General features: G+C 32.1%; 1 long non-coding RNA gene across 1 annotated transcript; it reads right to left on the bottom strand.

Moving 5' to 3' along the window:
- Positions 1 to 1307: 1307 nt before the first annotated feature.
- Positions 1308 to 2499, bottom strand: LOC131656231 (uncharacterized). Its single transcript, XR_009300027.1, has 4 exons — positions 2169 to 2499; positions 1817 to 1882; positions 1650 to 1683; positions 1308 to 1560 (listed from the first exon to the last, which is right to left on the bottom strand). It is a non-coding gene; the product is annotated as an uncharacterized LOC131656231 (long non-coding RNA).
- Positions 2500 to 23727: the final 21228 nt, after the last annotated feature.

Below are 23727 nucleotides of genomic sequence, written 5' to 3'. Positions count from 1 at the left end.
ATATCCATAAAGGAAAGTAACCTTTTTCAAATGCTCTATAGGTAACCCATGTGCTTGTTCTATACTATCATAGCAATGATATTCTAATGATTCCATCGGAGATAACAATTCAAACTCATTATTAGAAATCACATTTGGAAAGTGGAAACCTCTTTAGAGAGACGGTCGACAGCGGCGGCAGCAACAAAAGCAGTGGCGGTGCTGAAAGCTTCGTTCAATTCAGTACTCTCCACAACTTCCCAATCGTCGTCATATTCATCATCACCACTGTATATAAAACCTAGATGCTCCACAAAACACGTCAATGTGATAATTAACTTTTTCTCGACATAAAACATCATATTTCAAGAGCAATATGTATTATAGATGTATAAAGCCTAAGGAAGAAACCTTGGTATTCACAAACCTAGATATAAACACAACTTTAAAACACATCAATGGAGAATTGGCAATCAGTGCCACATGAACCAATTCAATAATCATAATGAAAGCACCTGAAAATCAATGATCTCTGAATCCAAATATCTTTCAAATTTCAGTCCTAACTCCCTGACCTCATAAACCTTTACTTGCGGCGGATATATACCTTCAATATTGAATCAACAACATGAATGCCATGAATTTTGACCTAATTTATATCCTTAACAAATTCCTAATTTATCACAATGCCTATGGTTTCATCAAATCAAATACTTAACAAATTTGAATATCCTACACAAATTCAAGTAACAGCGCTGAATTAATCGCTACTAGTTCACTTGAAGCTATGACAAACTCGCCATCAAGAGTTGCTTTAATCTTTGTTGTTGCAGTAGTGAACCTCAAGTCTTCAATAAGCTGCACGTTTTGAGTACAACCTAACAGAAAACGAAAACAAAACAAACAGTGAATTAGAGAAAAGGAAAAGGAAAAGTGCAACACCTTCCTCACATGAGTTTTCTCTTTTTTCAAACAAAACAAACTACTGTTAACTAACAACCATCACCTTCAACAAATAATAACAACAACACAAAAATCCAGTGTCAAAAGAAAAAGAAAGGACTTGGTTGAGAGCTTTTATCAAACACTATGTGTGTAAGATAAAAAGCTCCATGTTTCAAGAGATTTTTACAACAGTCATGTCGAAACAACAAAAATTCAATTAATAGAGTGTGCGAGAAGAATGGCGAGAATCACCGTCGTCGTCTACGTACTCAGAAGAACGGCGAGAATAACTTCTGTGGATGTGAATCTTCAATCGGTGGTTGTGAATCTTCAATTCTTCTCTATGTTGAGTTCAAAATAGAAAAAGAAAAAATAGGCTGTGCACATTCAACATGAAGTCGTGAAAATGAATCCTCTTTTTTCTCCAATTAGAGGGCCTGAAGAAGAAGAAAAAATAAGCATACAATAGAGCTAATCAGATACAAGGTTTGACACTCCTCGTAAGAGCACACTTGCACAAAACATTCTGAAAATTCATAGAGAAGCTGACCCAGTATCTCCCCATGTCTAGCATCAGCCTACAAATGTAGATTTATTTTTGTGCATCAGATTAGTTATGCTCCCTGCTATTACTTACTATGCAACAAAATATCCAAAATAACTTGGTCATGATAGAAAACTTGAGACTTTAGAATTAATGTTTATTAAGATGAAAATTTGATAACCTGCAAGTAGTTGACTACTTCCCCTTCACATAACCTTCAAGAATCAACAAAAAAAAATCAACAATCATCAAGTGTGGAATCAAGAATTCAATACCAAAAGCACCAATCACAAATAAGGTTCAAATACAAAAAAATCCAGCAAAACAAAAACAAGATATATGACGAACGTTCGGTGGGCATAGCGCAAAACGACAAATCTGGAACCAATTCTCCATCAATTCGTCAACCACAACCTGCAACAACAACAAATAACAACACAACATCAATGTTGATGCAAAAGTTAAAGTGAAACAAAAGCAAAAAGAAGAAAGAACCGGCAGAGGCATTTTATCGAACACTTTGCGAGCAGGATAGAAAGCTGCATTTTATTCTCCTGATCGCTACATTTGGAAAAATACTCAGCAAATTTATCATTATGTATGTTGTCTATTTAGTTCACAACAAGTTTGCATAGAAAACAGCTCAGAATCAGAAGTCATAGCAAACCCGTAAGTGCGTCAAAACCGTAAAATAGCTTACCAAAACACTGTAGCTTAAAACCAAAATCGGAAAAATCAAAACATCAAACTTGTGCTGATAATTCTGGAATCGCGTTTGAGAATTGCTTCCGAAATAAGCACGTTTTGGCGTTTTTTTCCTTTTCACGATAAGCAATTTTCCTCGATTTGAACCTGTTGTGTTTCACGTTTCCGCTTCTGTTCCTGTTTCCATTTTCCACGATTCGAACAGAAGCTATTCCGCTTTGAGAGGGAAAAAAGCGCGTCCAAAAATACAGAATTGTAGAGAATGAAGATAGTGGAGATCGCGAATAAACACTGAAAGAAAATTACATTTTGTAATTAAAATTAAGTTATTAAGTTATGAGTTTTTAGTTGATTTGTATTTTTTTTAGGAAAACTGATTTATATATAAAAACATTTAACAGAATAGAAAATAGTTTTAAAAAAAAAGTTAAGGCTCTGTTTGGTAAGCCATGTTTGCGAGCTTATAGCTTATGTCTTATGTCTTATAAGCTCATATGATAATTTAGACTCGTTTGGTAACGGTCTTTTCATCATGAGCTTATAGCTTATTTTACTAGCTTATAGCTTATTTTCCAGACGCTATTTCAAATAGCGTTTTAGCTTATGTCTTATAGCTTATCATTTTTTCTTCCTTTTTTATCCTTATTATTTTAATTAAAATCAAATTTTAACCCTTATAATTTATTTTAATTTAAAATAAAATAAATATATATTAAATATCTTTTATGTCATTTTACATTTATAAATTAATTGAACCGCTAATTTTACCAAACACTTCAATTAACTTATAAGCTATCAGTCTCAATTATCCGCTATAAGCTATAAGTCATCAGTTATCAGCCATCAGTCATAAACTAAAAGCTATCAGCTAGCTTATCAGTCAACTGCTATTTTTACCAAACAGACCCTAAGTATTGTGTTTTTTTTAGTGAAAATGATAATTTTATAATTTATATTAAAATATCATTTGTATAGAATATAAAACTGTTCAATAAATTTCAATGAAATAAAATATAACTGTAGGTAAATGTAATAGAAGTGTAGGTAAAAGTAATATTTAGTGATAAAAATCAAGATATCACTAAATATGGGTGTCACAATAGGTCATTTTTCTTGTAGTGTGTCTATGTGCACATCCACGCATGCCAACATGAATTAATAGAGGTACATAGGAAGAATGATAAAAAATGCAATAATTTTGAGCAGAGCAATTCGTGAACAAGTAGGCATCTTCTTAGGGCCATAACTTGAGTTATATTGAATCAAATGGCTTGTATGTGATGTCAAATGAACATGCTAAAACGCTTAGAAATTTTCTAAGTGTTTATACTTGGAATAAATCTTGAAGTACCAATTTCACCTCGACATTTCTCCTTATTATAAAACTCTTTTGAACTCAAACTTTCAACATGATGTAGTATCGAGCAAGCTCTTCAAATCTATCCATTGATTGTGAATTTTGAAGCATTGAGGAGAGAGATACGACCCTTGAAAATTGACCAAATGACCATGAAATTTGGCACTTAGAATTTTCTCGAAAACCCTAAATTCACCAATTTTATGCTTTTCTTGATTTTCCTTGATGAAACATGACCAAATCTCATACTTTTATGCATATTGACTTGAAAAGTCCTAATTTGACCAAGTTTCTCAAAAAGTCAAACTTTGACTTTGTGTACTAGTTGATTTTGACCAGATAAATCAATTTTCTCCTTCCACCAACTAGAACCACTTGAGATCTTTTGAGATAAAAAATGATACATACAATGACACCTCATATCATATATTGAATCATGAAATCATGTTTTGGTGAAAAAGTCAACCCACAATTGACTTTGACCAAAACCCTAATTTGAGCCAAATGAACTAAATCTTGCATTCAACCTTGAACCAAAGACCATGAAGGCAAAGATAGTGAAACCCTAGTTCCTTGAGGAGTATGAGGAAAATTTATTGAGATATTAAGACCACAACTCACACTTTGGCTTAGATAAGCCCTCAACTGAGACTCAGATGAATTTCCTTTCTTGATGCTTCTAGAGGAGTATGAAGGACCAGATGAATTTGTGACTTAATAAGGAGATCTTCGTGATGCTAAGATGATCATCCTTTGTCTTAGATGAGTATATATTCTCCTTGAGTGAGGAGCTCAAACTACAAGATCTTGATCTTTTGCCAATAGGAAGTTCAATGATATGTATGAATGTATTGATCATGACCTATTAAGATATTCAAAATGAACATGATTCAAACCCAATTAGGATTAAAATGAGAGAGCAAAATTTGGGGTGTAACACTTGGATAAATCTTTTTGTTGGAAATGATGATATTTAGCGTGTCTTATCCATTCCCGTTTCACTCTGTCTTCATCACTTCATCATCACGTTTCTCAAAAACACTAGCAGTAATTAATGCTTATCCTTCTGTCAATAATTATTTTGTGTATCTCGAAGTTTGATTTTTCTCTACAACTGAACCATTTCTTGTTTCAGCTACGTTTCCTTCCCTCTATTTATACCACTTGTTCCAATCACCCTCTTCATCTTCTCTCGCTTAAACCGTTCTTTACAATATCTTAATTCTATCTCCTTTTCAAATCCATCATGTCCATTAGAACATTATAGGGTGATGAGTAACTCTTATTCGTATTTGCTGAACGAAGAGTTAACCTAAGAGTAAGAAAGTCCAGAGGTTACAGTCTCATGAGGCATTTCAAAGCACAAAAACAGTTTTGGATTAATGCTTCTGTTCTGTTTGAAGGAAATGAGATTCGCTCCTTTTTTATGGTCATCCTGTTAGAATCACCAAGACCCCTATTGCTGAAGCTATTAAATGTCAACATGATGGCATAACCATGGACGGTTACCTGTTCAACTATAACTTTGATGGAAATCACGTCCATCTCTTTCTGAACATTGTAAATCAAGCCAGGCAATCCTCTTTTCCTTTGATTCTTCGTCCCATTGCAAGAGTGTGGTTTCAGGTGTTTCTGTCAAACTTTTGCCCTAGGGAAAAAGATACGGAAGTCCCCTCAAGAATGAAAACAAATGATTTTTGTTCCTTCTCATTTTCAAAAACCGCATCAATCTTCCTAAGACCATTTTTTACTACCTAAAAGAGACTATTCTAGCTTCGAGAAACGGGATAACCTTTCTCATTCCATATAGAAGAGTGTTATATGAGATTTTCACAAGAGCATGGTAGTTAATAGGGTCAGAAACAAAATGTTTGTTGATGTTTTGAATATTGAAAGATGTGAAATGTTTGATTATGTTGAGTGATTTCTTTTCTCAGTTTTCTTAGTTGTTGTTTGCTTCTTTGTAATCTTTTTGTTTCATCAATAAAAGTCTTTCGTTTATCTCGTAACTCCCTTTTATCATTGTTGAAGATTTCATTATGTGCTTTGGAACAAATATGCTTAATATCACCAATGATTATTTCCAAAAACAATCTGAAATATAAAAATATATTTTTGCACCTATCAGATTAAATCATGATGCTAAACTATACAACATTTGTATCTTTATCTTCCATTTTTCAATAAAAAATATTTACTTTGTCTATTAAAAGTTTTTTTTAATAATCGCAAAGGGGGAGAAAAAGTATTTTGATGATATCTAATCTCATGCTCAAGGCCCAAACATGCCAAACATGATATAAAATGCTTTTGCTACTAACCATTGTTTGATGTTTGATTCAAGAACCTTGCAAAAGTTCACTGGTTTTCATAGATAGTTTATTTGGCTAAACTATCAAAAGATCATCATCTGGAATTAGATAATCGAAGGAATTGGCGTCAGAAGAAGAGATCAAGATATTGGCATCCGCAGACATGATCAAGATGCATGGAAGATGCTATGATGAGCTAAAGCATCTTATTGAAATATTTAGTGTGTTAGAAGTTGTGAACTTTCTAAAACGAATCTTGTTCAAACAAGCTTTGAACTCTGATATTCTACATTTCTTCAAGGAAATTATTTCTATCTGACATTATGATGTGTTTAGAAGTTATAAGCCTTCTGAGAAAAGAGGTTGTTAAACTAAGCTCTGATATTCCACAAGCTCACTCTGATTCAATACATGTGTGCTCTGATGCAACATATGTTTTATAAGTTGTGAACTTTCTAAAAATATGGTTAAATCCAACTCAGATACCTTTCACTATCCAGATGTCGTGGACTATCTGAAAGTAAGGTAATCATGTGTTCATAACACCTATTGTTCTAAAGTTGTGAACTTTCTGAAAGTATGGTGTTTTGACTCTGATGCTTCTGAAGTAGGAAAATTGTCTGTAAGCAAGTCAAGGGTAATCTATAACTAAGCATTTTGTTCAAAAGTTGTGAACTATCTGAAAGAATGTTAAACGTGTGCCCTGGAAATGTTTGTTTGTTTTACAAAGCTATTTAGAAGTCCTGGACTATCTGAAAGTCGTTGTAACCAAGGTTCTGAAGGACCAGACTCTGATACTTCAGAAGTTGAGAACTTTCTTGAAGTGTAGTAAGTGTGCTCTCCTTCTGGTACTTATTCAGAGGTTGTGAACCTTCTAAAGAAATGGTAAGAAGCCATGTTCTAAAAGACATGGTCTACATACGTGTTTTAAGACATGGTCAGAAGACATATTCTAAGGGGTGGTCTAAGATGTGGTCAAAACACATGTTCATCCCCCCATCAAGGTGAACCTCATGACCAAGAAGAGAGACCCGAAAGGAGGAATAAACAGACCTAAGGCGCGGGTCGGTCAACTCCGACAAACTATACCACAATTCACCCATCTCCACACGCCATTCTCCCACCCTCCCATCCCCGCTACCGCGACCTTTTTCAAACTAGAGGCAGAATATATATCTGGAAATTCCTCCTTCAAACAAAAATTCTCCATCCACCTAGCTTCCCAAAAAGGGGTGGTATAGCCATTTCTAATATTAAACCGACAATGAGCCACCATAGGATCACCAACCAAAGAATTCTCGATAGAAATTAAGTCCTTCCACCAAACTGAAGAAGAAGAAGAAGAAGAAGAAGAAAAAGTAGTAGTAGTAGTAGTATTAGTAGTAGAAGTGATAGGAAGCATACCTCCACAAAAAATCTTCATGGATAAGTCACTGTATCGAGCTTTCAACAACTTGTACCAAAGAGAGTCAAGTCCTTTAAGAATTCTCCATATCCATTTATAAAGAAATAAAATGAAATCCCCGATATTTTTGATGCCTAGCCCCCCTTTTTCAACCGCGAGACACACACTCTTCCAACTCACCCAATGAATCCCCCTCTTATCCTCCACGTTCTCCCCATAAAAAATTACTTTGAATTCTAGAGAGTTCATTGACCACCATAATTGGCATCTTATAAAAAGACATGGTGAAATTAATGAACAAACTAAGAACAGATTTCACGAGAGTGATCCTACCACCCATACTAGGAAACCAGTTTTTCCAACCCGAAAGAAGCTTCGTAATCTTAGTCAAAAGAGGGAGCCAAGAAGAAAACCTCCTTGGATTAAAACTGATAGTAATCCCAAGGAAAAAGAATATGCAATACTCCACCTTGCAAGAAAGAATAAAAGAAGCCGCATCCAAGAAATTTTTATTAATATTGATATAAATCAATTTACTCTTATGATAGTTGATGCCAAGACCTAAAACTAGCTCAAAAGCTCTTAAAACCGCCTTAATAGCTCACACATGCCTCTAAGACCCTTCCCCAACTAATAAAGTATCATCCAAAAATTGAAGAATGTTGACGACACAACTCCCATTAATCCCGAAACCTATAAAATCCCCATTCTCCAAAGATTTCCTCACTAGACCCGCAAGACCCTCTACCACCAAAACAAAAAGAAATGGCGATAAGGGGTCACCTTACCTCAACTCTTTCTCCACCTCGAACTCCTTTTTTTGGGCTACCATTAACCAACACAAACATTTTGCTTTGGAAAACCAAAATATCCATCCATCTCCTCCGCACCAAACTAAAATCCATTATTTCCATCATTTATCTTAGAAAATTCCAAGACACTTTATCATACGCCTTCCAAAAATTTACTTTGAATAAAAGACACCCCTCTCCTCTTTCTTACCAAAATCCATTACCTCATTAGCCACCAAAACCCCGTCGAGGAGTTGTCTACCCGACACAAAAGCACTTTGGCACGGAGAAATAATCACATGTAAAAAATTTCAATCTTCCCGCCAAGAGTTTAGAAATGACCTTATACATAGATCTCACCAAACAAATGGGCCTATAATCATCCAAAGACACCGAGTTTGGATCTTTTGGAACCAATGTCAAAAGAGAAAGTTACCGCCTTAGAGATATCGCCCCCGATATGGAAATAGTTGAGAAAAAGCACAAAATCCTCCTTAAGGATATATCAACACTTTTTTATAAATAAAAAAGAATAGCCATCCAGTCCCGGACTCTTAAAACTCCCATAACTCCATATAGCTTCCTTGATTTCTTCTTTTTGAAAATGACATTCAAGAGACAAACAATCTTCAGAACTAATACTCTTAAATGAAATACCATCTAAAAGCATTCTATCTGAATCCACCTCAATAAATTTGTTAGGAAAGTGCATACGAACCTCCTCCCTAACATCCTCCACTTTGTCCAATAAACCAGTGGGAGTGTTGATTGGCCCTAAATGAGTCTACCTTCTTCTTTCCTTCACAACTTTATGGAAAAAACTACTATTGGAATCCCCATCGTCAAGCCATTTAAGTCTTGACTTTTCGACGGGCATATTTTCCTTTATCCTAAAATTTCAACCAAATCTCTTGTTCACTTCATTCCTACCGTTGAGAGTGTCTACAAGCAAATCTTCTGACATTACTTCCAAAGAATCGTCCTCATATTAATACCCCTCACACTTTCCTCCATTTCCAAATCAATTTTGCCAAACACCACTTTGTTCCACCATTTGAGACTTACTTTAAGGTGCCTAAGTTTTTCTTTAAGAACGAAATCACCTCTACCTTCCACAACCATATCTTTCCATTCCTTCTCCACAAAAGGAATAAAAAAATTCAAGGAAAATCACTCATTGTTGAACTTGAATGATTTTGGTCCCCAATTGATGTTATCCACCACTAACCACCAGACAGTGATCCGAAATGTTTCTCCGTCTAATAAGTTGGCCCACCACCCTCATCTTTTCACAATAACATCTGACACTAAGAATCGATCAATTCTACTCATGGATCTCCCATCCCAACTATACCAATAATTTTTTTCCTTTGCAAGGAATATCCACCAACTCACTATCATCAATGAATTTGCCAAAGAGCTCCGAACCATTATTATTCACCCTCTCCCTCCTTCCTTTTCTTTCACTTTGATTTTTAGTAGGTTGAAGTCTCCACCAACAACTTACCCCACAACTCTTTCTTCTTGCTAAGAGAACAAGAAGAATACTAACCACATACTATAAATTGTTCTTCCACAAAACTTTGATCTCCAAATAACCCTCTCCTTTAAAACTAGGTAAGACTTCTGCCCTACCCACCCTCCAAAGAGTTATCATCTCTCCCATCATACCGGCAAAATTAGTAAAAGAGAATTCGATATCCGTGCTACTCCACTTGCTATTAGCGAAAAAAATATTCGTTTTGGTTAATTTTATTTCTTGAATCAAAAAATGTCCGTGTCACCCTTATTTATTATATAATTAATTCTTCTCCTTTTGTGTATATAATAATATCCTACTCAATGAATAATATATCAAAATTATTACTTAAAAAACTTTTATAGATTTTTTCGAAACCGAATTAAATCGAACTACAAACACCACTAAATATTTTAACAGGAGAGGATAGTACAATATTATCTCTCCACGAGAAATATAATTTACTCATGCAATTATCAAGACTTAAAATTAAATTAAACAAGAAGCAAATAATAAGTTATGTTGAAATAAATTAAATTAAATAAGAAGCAAATAATAAGTGATGTTGAAAATTAGAGAATTGTTTTTATTGATTCTTTTGTTCGAAATTTGTTTGTGGTAGGTGATTGGTACGTATTTGGTGTGTAGTGGCTGTCCACTCAATAGATTGTATCATTTGTCAAATTCAAGCGTGGAAAAACTTCACTTCCTTCTCCCATACTTAATACCACGGAATTCAGAATCATATATCATTGTCTCCCTTGGATTTAATTCAGTACGCCTAGCTCCACTTTTTCCGGATTTGTTTAGCATCATACTATATGTTAACATCAACTATACCTTCATATCTTTAATATAATTCTAAAACATTAAAAATAAGGTTTGTAATAATATTTTCTAATAGAAAAGCTGCATTTTACTTCTGCATCTTTAATGTCTAAATATATTTAGGAGTTCCATGAACATTAATTGTAATTATTTATAAGGCATAAAGTTAGGATTTCATATAAAACAAAAACTCACCAAAAGGTTTAGAAGACGTAAAGATTATGGAACTTCAATTTTGATGAAAGACTTTCTATTTGTAGAGAAATTGTATTTATCGGTTTTTAGTTCTACAAAACTGGATTTTGTGTTTGATGAAGAATGGGAGTTTGAATATAAACAGGTATGTAGTTTTATTCGACAATATGTAAAAGATAATGCTTATAATCATATTGCTAATGAGACACATGCAAAAGCTTTGTGAGAGAAGATAGAGTGTTTGTATGCCTCTAAATCAGGGAATAATAAATTGTTCTTGTTGAATAGCTTCATAAGTTTGAAGTATAAGAGGGGACTTCTATTTCAGATCACTCGAGTGAATTTCAAGTGATCCTTGATCAGATGTCAGGAATGGGTATTAAATTTGATGATGAACTTTTGGAACTATTTCTATTGATATCTTTACCAGAGTCTTGAAATACGTTTTGGGTTTCTATCACAGGTTCTGCTCCTAGAGGTGTTGTTTAATTTCTTTGGAAACGACTAAGGGTGGTATTCTTAATGAGGAGATGAGAAGGAAGGCACGAGGTTCTTCATCTCAATCCGAGGTACTTGTCACTGAAAATAACGGGAAAAGTCAGAAAAAAGAACCAAAGGGTCGTAGAGAGAATAGCAGAAGCAAGTCCAAGCCATGATACAAGAATCTGGAGTGTCATTATTATCACAAAACAGGATACGTACAAAAGTATTGTTGTCGGTGGAAAAGTGATAACAAAGGCAAGAAAGGTAAGTCTAAACAAAGAGATCATGATGATCATGATGATGATCGTGTTACTATTACTACTAGTGATGATCTTGTTATTCTCCGTTATCATGAGTCAGTTAATCATGTATCAGAAGAGAGCATGTGGATAGTTGACAGTGGTGCTACATTGCATGTTACACCAAGGAAGGATTTCTTCACATTTTATAATTTTGGTGACTCTGGAGTGTTAAAGATGGGTAATGATGGTCTATCTAGGGTAATTCGTGTCGGTAATGTTTGCTTGCAAAACAACATGTGAATGCAATTGTTGCTTAGAGGTGTCAAATATACTCCACATGTCTGTTTTAATTTGACCTTTGTGCATATGCTTGATGATTGTGGTTATGACAATCACTTTGGTTCTGGAAAGTGAACACTCAACAAAGTTAACTTGGTTGTGGCTAGAAGGGAGAAGGTTTCAAAATTTTATTGAACAAAAGCTTTGGTTGCTAGTAACAGTGTGAATGCTATCGACATGGAAGCATCTTTGTGACATCGAAGACTTAGTCATATTAGTGAAAAAGGGCTGAATGTTTTGGCCAAAAAGAATGCATATTTGAAGAAGTGTTCTCATTGCATGGCTGATAAACAGACTATAGTATCTTTCAAGAGACATCATTCCTCAAGGAAGTAAAAGATTCTTTAATTGGTACATTCAGATGTTTTGGGTCTATTAAAAGTAAAATATTTTAGTGGTGCACTTTATTTTGTTACCTTTATTGATGTTTTTTTCCAAGAAATTATGAGTTTATGCCTTGAAGATAAAAGATCAAATATTGGAGAAGTTCCAAGAATTCTGTGTTTCGGTAGAGATGCAGAGAGGCGAGAAGCTGAAATGTGTCAGCTTTAGCATCTTTTATGAGTGTTAATGAAATAACAGCACATAAATCAATCTAGAATATAAGTTTTAACCCATTAATGCAATAATTGATATTTTAATTGTGAATTATTGTCCTCTGCAATCATTAATAAAGCTGAAAAATTGGAGAGAAACTTTAGCATATTGCAAACTGACCATACCAATCTATTAAAGTATGTCATTTGAAACTTGTATCCTCAATAATTGACACAATTATAAGCTTCCTTAACACTGGTTCTATTGGTAGTTTAAGTCGTTACTTTCATTGCAGGAGTATATCCAGTTATTCACCCTCTACTTGGCTTGCAATATTATACTTGTGGAAAACTTGAAGAGAAGAATAGCATGTAATATGATTTGATTTGATAAGACAATATGATAATCTATATGTAGATGTTGTTAACTACACCTGCCACATTGCATTGTAATATAATGTTTGGCTTTTGTTTTTTTCGTTTGATGTTCAATCCAATTAATTCAAGTGTCGTAGTTTAACACAAACTGTATATTGTTAGCATCATGGTGGTCAAGATTTTGTGTCATCACGTGAAAACATGTGAGTTTGAGATCCTGTTGGGCCTGAGCATGTCGTTCATGGATGAAATCACAATTTGGTGGACACGGTTGGGATCACAATTTGGTCGTTCATGCCTTGGTAATCTGTACTGTTAACAATATAATGGCTTGCATTTTGAAGTCCTCCGTGCATCAACTTCTATAGTCGTTTATCAAGCATAGTTGGACAAGAATGTCAATATTGAATACATCAGGCTCATCCAAATTCAGCAGTGACCGTACCATTCATGAATACGCACTAGAAATATGGAACATTGAGCCAGTCAAATTGGAGTAGAGAAAGGTATAATGTATATGGATTTGACTTGAGTCCCACATAGAAATTTCAATGACAAATGAAAGTGTTTATAAAGGTCTTTTAAACAATTATTTTCAAATGTTTAGGTGTTGGGCTACTGTGTTGGGCTGCTTGGTCCAAAGTTATATTTTGATTACTTTAAACTAATAATTTATAAAAAAAAATTAATATAATAATTCTTAAAAAATATTAATTAATTGTAAGAAAATATAATATGTAATTTAAAAAAGTAAAAAAATAAAAAAATTCCACGTGGATTTAAAAAACTAATAAAAAATTTAAAAACTGCTACGTGGCAATCCACGCTGGCAAAATGAAAGGTTCTTTACTGCATTCTGGAAATCGGGGGCCTATTTGACGAAATCTGGAAATTGTGATGAGGGTTTTAAATTTTTTTTTTACAGGGGCTTAAATCGAATCTCGTTAATATTACAGGGGGAGTTTGTATATTTAACCCTAAATTTTTTAATTGATTTGCAAAATAATTATGTGAACAGATATGTTATATTTTAAGAACAATTTACAGTAATCAATGATTTTTAAGCATCTTGTAACTCATCATTCATGTCTCGTTCTTCAATGGTTCAAATCTCGTTAAAAGATCTGAGTTTTTCATTGAACGAAAACTAGAAGCATTGAGAGAGATTTTAACCATTAAAGAATGTGAGATGAATGATGATTTTCAAAAGGGTTAATACCTATTTTACCCCCTGCCATATGGGGCGTAGTTGAAAAACCCCCCTGCCAAAAAAAAAAGTTTCAAAACATGCCTCATAAAATTTCAAAAGTTTGCATTTGAACCTTTATCACGCCACCTCACTAAAAAGTCTGATGTGGCAATTTTTTTTTAATTTTTTTAATTATTTTTAATGACATGGTTGGGCTTAGGTGGCATTTTTATTATTTTTTATTTTTTTTTAATTCCACGTGGCATTTTTATTATTATTTTATTGTTTGGTTTTAGGAATGTTTAATATGAATGCTCAAAAAATTGGTCCTAGTGGGTGTTGAACCCAGGACCCAAAGCAAACATGCCCAGCAGCTTTACCACTAGGCTACGTATTCCTTTTTGTTATTCATTTGCCTTAGCTAGCTTATAATAATACTGTGTTTACGTTAATAGCTTAGTTAATATTTTCATAATTAATTATTGTAAATATTATTAGTTTATAATTACTGTATTAGTTATTAGTTAATGTTATTAATTAATATTACTTAAATTATAAAATAATAATTAATATTTATTATAAACTATTAATTAAGAAATTCATTATAAGATAATAAAATAATATTTGTTTACTAATTAGCGTTAATATTTATATATTTATATAAAATAAAATATATAAATATTAGTTAAATTAGTATAATAATATTTTTTTACTAATTAACGCTAATTCTTATGCCCACGCATTTTCTCAATTAATTAAACTATATTTTACAATTAGTTAAATTATAAAATAATATTTATATTTAATTTAAATTATCAACAAATATTTAATTTACAATATTTTTATTATTTAATTAATATTTGTTTAATTAATATTAAATTAGAATTATTAATGCTAATATAAATATTAATACTAATAACTTAAATTATAATTTACAATAATATTAATTGTTAATAGTTAAATTATGAAGACTTATTTTTACAATAACAGTAACTATTTGTAAAACAATATCAATTAGTAACTATTAGTAATAATATTTGTTTACAGTTAATTAATAATGCTAATTATTATGAAAACAATATCAATTAGTCAAATTATAAAATAATAATTAATATTTATATTAATTTAGTTTAATTTAGTTTATATTTTATAATTTAATTAACATTAGAAATTTAGTTTAATGTTAGAAATTAACTATTAAAGTTATTAACATTAAAGAGTAATAGTATAAGTCTGCTAAGGTAAATATTGAACAAAGAGACACACGCAGCCTAGTGGTAAAGCTGCTGGGGATGTTAACTTTGGGTCCTGGGTTCAACACCCACTAGGACCAATTTTTTGAGCATTCATATTAAACATTCCTAAAACCAAACAATAAAATAATAATAAAAATGCCACGTGGAATTAAAAAAAATAAAAAATAATAAAAATGCCACCTAAGCCCAACCATGTCATTAAAAATAATTAAAAAAATTTAAAAAAAATTGCCACATCAGACTTTTTAGTGAGGTGGCGTGATAAAGGTTCAAATGCAAACTTTTGAAATTTTATGAGGCATGTTTTGAAACTTTTTTTTTGGCAGGGGGGTTTTTCAACTACGCCCCATATGGCAGGGGGTAAAATAGGTATTAACCCTTTTCAAAATGCTCAAAAAATATTAATTAGTGTAAGATGTTTTTCAAATACAACATAATTTTTCATATTATTATTTTTAAAATAAATTTAATATGTTATATGTTCAAAGAGAGGTTAGTGAAGTAAACAATCTACATTAGATATAATAAACTAAACTGTATTTTCTTTCACTATAATGTTCTCATGACATGTTTAGCAGAACAAGATGAGAATTGCACAAAGAATCGCAAAAACATAATCTAAATCTCAAACTCAATAACAACAACTAAACAACAACATATAGCTTTTAAAACATTGCTAGAAGGTAGAACAACTAAACAACAACAACAATAACACCATAAACAACTAAAAACAATAAATAACAACAACAACATTAACATTCAATCTCAATCTAAATAACAACAACAACTAAAAAACAATCTCTTAAGAAAACTACACAAACTTCAATAATAAACATACAATGTACTTATTTCAACAAAAACAACAACATATAACATTCAATTTTAGTTTAAACAACAATAAGATTAAACCTTTAGAGTTTAGGGTCTCAACAACAACAACAACAACAATAACAACGACGACACAACAACAACAACAACAACAATGTAACATGAATAGTCATGTTTGATGTAACAGATAAGTGAAGAAGAAGTGAAAGAAGTGATTTTGTCTTTCATTCTGACAAGTATTAAACTATGGCCCTAAACACATATCATCATTCCAGAGGATGATATGTGTTTAGGGCTCTTCGTTAGAATTTTGTGTGTGTTGTTTCAGTGTTTTATTTTTGGCAAATGAAATTGAAAGCTACAAGCTAAGAGTAAATTATTTCTCCTCGGATGGGAAACATAACCAAGATGAAATATGGATTATTTTTGCTATAAAAATAAAATATGAAGGAAGGCGTCATTTTTAACGAAATAAAAAAACATAATCTATATTTGTTGGGATATCCTAAATTATTTTACCCCTCGGTTATCTACAGAAACCGACAGAATAGATTGTATTTTTTAGAAAAAAAATATGGACCGTCCAGGATTTATACCTCTATTTTTTGTTCGGTGAGGTGAAATCATTGTCATAAGATGTATTATTTATAGTAATGTCTATTAAAATTAAAGTAAAGGTATTTTTCTTTTATGATTAATGTGTTTTTAATATTTGAATATACACCATATTAGCCATAATGTTTGTAAGCATACGAATAAAGGGGTTAGAAGTTAGGGACTTCCGGCTAATTAATCTAGCCTTGTTGACTAAGTAGAGATGGAAGTTGATTACATATAGGTATGTGGTATAATAGTTTTATAGTTAAGTATGAAAATTTAATAGTTTCCTTTTTTGAGGGGGAAGGACTTTGGGGTTCTAATTTAATGCAACTTATTAGAAATGAGTGTCTCACCTTAGGTCCAAAAAGATGGCCATTATGATTGGTTTGTTGATGGTATCCATAAGAAAGTATGGTCGGACATCCATACTTCCTTTTAGAAGGACCCTTGGTTATGGTACATTCCATTAAAATTATTATTTTTTTGTTTGTTTATTAACTTCATTCAACCAGATGGGCTAGTGAGAGAGATCGGTCGGATGGATAACGTGGACGTGGTTTGGGATATTACGTAGATAAGACTCTTCTTTCTAGGGGTGTGCAAAAATATGGTTAACTGAACCATGTACCTAAACTGAATTGCATTGAACCAAAAAAAAACCAAAATCATTTAAATGGTTAATGAACTGAATCCCATATTATAAACAATTCAATTAACCAAATTTAAGTTTATAAACCAGTTTAAACTTCTTTGAACTGTTTAACTTTTTTTTTTTTCACAAATTTTCAAAAATTAGAAAAACAATTCTCTATATATTATGAATGCTAAATATAACAAATTATATACTATGTTTACTATGTGGTGTCAGTTTTTTCTTTTTAAATTGTAAATTAATTTGTTTGACTGAAAATATGAATAAATTTTTTCTATCTTAATTAATCAATTCCAGACAGCTTAATAATTTGTTAATGGTTTAATAATCTTATATAAGTCATCAATAATGTTTCTATATGCAAGAAAATTTAATGTCCGAGAATAACTGAAAGTTATCAAATGTAAATGTAGTGTATGAAAATAATTGAAACTTATTGTATGTATATACATATGCTATAGAAATTATATTAATTAATAAATAAGGAAATATAAGATTTTTCAAATTGGGTTTTAGTGGATTTTCTAAAGTTCTAGTAATTTAAATTCTCCAAATGCCTACTAAGATAGGCAGAATATTCACTTCGTTTTGATATAAATGAAAATTTAATTTCATATTTCTTTTTGCCTAAATGGGCAAATAAAAACAATAAGAAAAATTGACAGATGAAATTTGATTTACAATTTCTATTTGTTTTTCTTTTCAAAAGAGCATGAACAGATTTAGGATAATAGCAGACCAAGAAATTGAACATGGAAAAGGTTGCAAGTGAGGTATTATAATCTCAGCCCTTTGTTCTCACTCTCACATATCACACCTCTCTCTCTCTCTCTCTCTCTCTCTCTCTCTCTATATATATATATATATATATATATATATATATATATATATATATATATATATATATATATATATATATATATATATATATATATATATATATATATAAGGAGGGTTATATTTACTCCAGGAATAAATTATTATAACTTATTAATGGTTAAAAATAATAAGTAATACTTTTCTCTCTCCACATTTATTTACTTATTATTTTTAACCACTAGATTGAAAAGAATCAATGGTATATATTTGGAGTAAGTTATAATAATTTACTCCTAGAGTAAATATAACCCTCCTCTATATATATATATATATATATCGCATATCATATGAGAATGCATTTTTTAAATGAGAATGTGAGAATGAATCTGAACCATTAGATTTTAAAATAAATGGTGGAGATTATGTATGAATCTCTTTTTTCTCTCTCCTACATAATATATTTTAATAATGGAGGAGAGAGAAAAAAATATTCACAAATAATCTTCACCGTTTATTTTAAAATCTAATGGTTCAGATTCATTCTCATATAAAAAAGGCATTCTCATATGATATGCCTATATATATATATATATATATATATATATATATATATATATATATATATATATATATATATATATATATATATATATATATATATATATATATATAAAGTATTTTAAAATAAATTGATTGTAAAACAAATTTTAATTTTCGTAAAAAAAATACAATTTTTCATATAAAGCTAGTTTACAACTACAAACTGGTTTTAAACCTATATATATATATATATATATATATATATATATATATATATATATATATATATATATATATATATATATATATATATATATATATATATATATATATATACACACAAACCGGTTTAAACCAATTTATAACTGAATTAAAACTGTTTTAATAGTTAACTGAATTGTTATTAATATGGTTATTAAAAACTGAACTAAACCATTTATATGGTTCGGTTCAGTGCAATTCATGAACCATGAACACGTTCTTTCTTAGGAAGTTACATGTGTTTGAAAATCTTATGATCTGAGATTTTTTTTTTCTCTCATGAGAGCAATAAGTGAATTTATAAGCATACAAGAAGGGCTTTTTTCTTTCTTTTTGCCTCTGCCTATTATGTTTAATTTTCTGGTCCGTTGTCGTCTTTAACTGTTGAGAATATGACCTTTCCCCTTATATGGAATAGTTAGGCTCCTCCTAAAGTTTTGGTCTTCTCCTAAAAACTTTTGCAAGAAAGATTTCCTTTAGAGAGAACATGTATAAAAGAAAGGTGATTACTGTTCCTAGTTAGAGCTCTTGTCCTTTCTACGGAGATTAAGTACTGTCGGTTTCTCACCTCTTTGTCACTTGTGAACTAGTACTTTCTGTGTGGTATGAGATCTTCCAATGGTTGGGTTGGCAGGTGAGTCTTCCTAGTTATCATATGCTTCTTTTTTAGTCTTTCCTTTCTTTAGGTGGTAAAGCCAACTCTATGTATGATTTTGTTATGATATGACACGATGTAGTATGGACCATTTGGAGAGCCTACAATTATGTCATATTTAATGGTGTTACAAAAACTATGAAAGAGGAGGAGGAGAAGATTATTTTTTTTGCCTATAAACAGTTTCTAAGTATATTAGTGGTGAATTCATGCAGGTACTCTGGATGGCGTCAGAATCCTATTCTCTACCTTAACCAATAGTGGATTGAGTATTTCCTTAGTTGATTTTTGTTATTATCTTGGTAGATTCCAATCTATTAATGATGGTTCTGGGTTGGTTTTTAGCTGTTTGGGCGCTTTTCTTTGCCTACTTTGTTTGATTTTTTTCCTTTGGTTGTGGTATTAATTTCTTGTTAGATTTTTATTTGTATTTTTGGTAGTTCTCTATGCACTTCTTATGCTATGATATTTTTCCGCATTTTGGTGTTTTGCATATTTTTTGTTTATATTATTTTTCATTCAAAAACAATTTTATTTTTCAAAATTGAAGTATTTTTATAATTTCATATCAAATCAATATAATACAAAGGTGTGCCTGAAAATCCTTGAAATCTTTGAAAAAGATAATATTTTAAGTTTTGAGGTGCTTCTGATCGATCATATTGATCTTCGATGATGATGTGGGTCTTAAGTCCATCATGTCCTATATATCTTGACAATTTCTTTGTAAACCTCCAAGGGGGAGAACCCCCTTCTAAAAACCCCAAAATACCCCTGCTTCGGAGATGCATCTCTGAAGTATTTTTTTTCTTCTGTTTTTTTCAGAATTCGGAGATGCATCTCCGAAAACACCATTTTCACTTTTTTTGATGTTTCGGAGATGCATCTCCAAAATATGCAGAAAGCTATTTTTTTTGTTTTGTAACCAATGTTTAGTCCCGTATTTTAAATTAAATGACAATGCTTACAGTAAACAGTACTTGATAAAAACTAAATATAACACGCATATTGGAATAAAATACTAATATTAAATATACAACTAATGGTGTACGTGAATGTCAAAAAATACAACCGGAATACAATAAAGTCAACAATGAAAAGTAAATTGGAACCAGCTACTGAGTATGCCTAACCCTAACTCCCTGGGACCTCCTCTTCCTGGTATATGCCGCCATACCGGCCGCGTCACCGACCATCCTCTCCACGATGGCAACTGCCTCTGGACCACCGTGCTCAATAATACCTCGGTCCAATGCGTCCCGCCCAAGCATCTCTATCCGCTGGCATATTGGCAGGAGATCAGTGACATGGTCATTCTCGGCCTGCTGGTTCTCCAAGATCTCCTCGTGTGCTGGCCTAGGAGCTCCGGGAGCGTCGGGTGTCAGCAGAGGATGTGATACCCAATAGAACCATGTCACATACCCTTCTACACAGTTCTACTCCTGGGTGGCATGCATATGCTGATACTCCTCCGAGACCAAATGATACGCCCAGTCCTCAAATATAGCAGTGAGCTCCACTCAGGTAACTGTGTCGGGAGCAGCCTTAGACGGTGAACTCGGTATCATCTGGACACGTCCAAACTACCTCATGCACCGCTCCGGCAGATACCTCACCATGGTGTTGGCCCCGCATGCCAACCATCCAGAGTATAACGCGACGCGGTCGAATTGGACAACTGCACCGTAGTCGGTGAACGGCGTCCAACGGATGTCATCATGACTTGTGTGGTCGAGGTACACGCGATATGGATGCACTGCGTTGTTCCCCCTTTGGAGAACGTATCGAGCGGCCCTAGGCAAGGCGTCAGTGTACGTAGGATCAATGGCGAAGCTGTGGATGCAGGGGAAGTAAGAGATGATCCAACCCTGAAACACAAATACGATAATATGTTAAAATAAATATGAACAATAAATAAATGTGAAATAATTAAAAAGTAACGTACCACAAGGAGTGTGTAAGATCCAGTCAACTGCCTGGTCCTCCAATGGAGGTTTCATTCAGCTTATAGTATAGGTATACTGGAAAAGATGACCCCCAGTTCCATTGGTCAATGGTAGTCAGGTCCATAAAGTAGCGGAGATATGTCACGTTGTCATACCCCAAAATTTGCCCATACTTTTCAAAAATTCAAAACTATTTTAAAAATTGGGTTCTATAAAAATCTCGGGTTCATTTACAGTGATATCCTGAATTTTATAAGTATTCGATTTAAAGTCTATTTTAAAATATAATGGTTTACTCTTAAATTATTTATATTTTAATAAATAGCGAAATGCTGGCCGATGCTCATATACTTTCAATTGGCTTTTTATTTCAAACAAATAACATAGCACAATTGATAAGGAAGTAAGACTTGCAAACAGAAGGTCACGGGTTCAATTCTCGCTTGGTACATTTCTATGTTTTTTTAACTATTTTTCATCTTTTTTTGCATCTGGACACAAGTACGTCCAGGTTCTTAATCTTGGTCATCAAGGAAGGTCCATGGGCCTCTGGGTTGGATCTTTTCTTTTTTAGGATTATTTTGACCTAATTTTCAGTCTATAAAAATGCACCTCTCCATCATTTTTTTTCACCAACAATTATCAACAATTCTCCTACTTTTCCACTCACACATTCTCTCAATTTCATCAACAATCATTAACATTTCACAAAAGCTTTTCAAACCTTTTTTTTTAAACTTTCCAAACTTTCTAAGTTTTTTTGGCCAATGATGATACCTGACCTGAGGTCTCTCTTTTTTTAAAAATATTTTTTATAATGTTTTTGGCCGATGATTAACACATGAGGCCTCCGTTTATTTTCTTTTAATTTTAACTAGTTCTTTTAGCCACATGATGAATATTGTCTGATGGTATTTGTTTTTTTTAAATTGTATATAATTTTTTTTTATTACCATTAATTTGAAAGGCCAATTCCATTCCATAAGGAAGCACTCTTCCACGTACAGTAATCCCAAAACCTTTCATAGTTTTGTATTAACTTCATTTTTTTTGTTACCGTTTTATCAAGTGTTCTATCATATTTGTTTATATCCCATACACTAACATAAACATCATCTCCTAACTTTAAAACAAAATTCATTCAGCTACCATTGTCCAAATAGGTTTACCTCGTTATCACTTCTTTTTATAAAATCTGTGCAGCTTTCTATCACACTAATAGCATCAATCTATAAGATCCCAGACAACAATTTTCAAACATTGTGGATGACCAAATCAACATCACTCAAAAATCATTACACAGTACCTACACAAATTATTGTTCCATTTTTTTTGCAGATACTGAAAAGAAGAAGGAATATCCGGAACAACCACATCTTCAGCAATTAATCTCACCTCCTAACTAATTCCTTAAACTAAATTGTAAATGAAATTTGTTCATATTAAAACCTCACTAATATTTTGTTTAGATTATTTTGCAGGAAAAATGGAAGCGAATCCCTCCGTTCTCAATCGCACCACCACCAGGCCACCGCAAATCAACAGATCCACGCACAACAACAGCATCACCGGTGTGCTCTTCACTCAATCATCGTATCAACAACCGGACGCGAACAACATCATCGAGAACAACCACCGCTCAACACAACATCTCGCCGTCGACGTACAAAAACCACCGTGAGATCTGAAAGGTTAGTCTGTTCTTCACCAATCCACCATTAGCTTACCTTTTATGGATCTAGCTGCTAGTTTTTGTTTAATTTATGTGGTATTGGAAAGATGAAACAAGTGAGAAAATAGAAGAAGTTAAAAGTCTGAGATTTGCCCCTTTGTTTTTCATTCACTCGATTTTTGTTATTCATTTATTTATGTATTTTAATAACTTCCACCCGCGTGTCATTACTTCATTGGTTATTAATTTTATATATGTTTGGAAATAGTCAAAATGGGAATGGTACTGATACTTTTATTCCACGTTAATCTCCAATTAAAGTCTTTTTTTTTTTAATTTTCCTTTGTTGCAATAATTGATTTTTGGGTCATAAGTGTGCCTATTAATTTGTAATTAGTAATTGATTATTTGATTTAGGATTGTGATCATTCAAAATAAATAATTTGTAGAGATTTTTTGGGTTAGTTTATTTAGGTCATTGTATATTTTTTAGTCACTTTGAATTTTTATTATTAACATAACTATAACTATTATTTATTAATGTTATTATTATTTTTAAGTTTAATTAATTATTATTTATATTAAGTTTAATTTTTCATACGTGTTTGGACTCTCCATCCTCTACTAACTTCTATACTCACCCTATAATTCTAACTGAGCCCCTTTTAGTTTTTCTATTCATTTAGTTAATTATATTTTATTTCTCATATAAAAAATACCAAAAAAATTATTAGTTTTACTTCCTCATACT

This window comes from Vicia villosa, linkage group LG3 (genome assembly GCF_029867415.1).
Source record: "Vicia villosa cultivar HV-30 ecotype Madison, WI linkage group LG3, Vvil1.0, whole genome shotgun sequence".
Lineage (NCBI taxonomy): Eukaryota > Viridiplantae > Streptophyta > Magnoliopsida > Fabales > Fabaceae > Vicia > Vicia villosa.
This window is presented reverse-complemented; position numbering and strand designations above follow the sequence as displayed.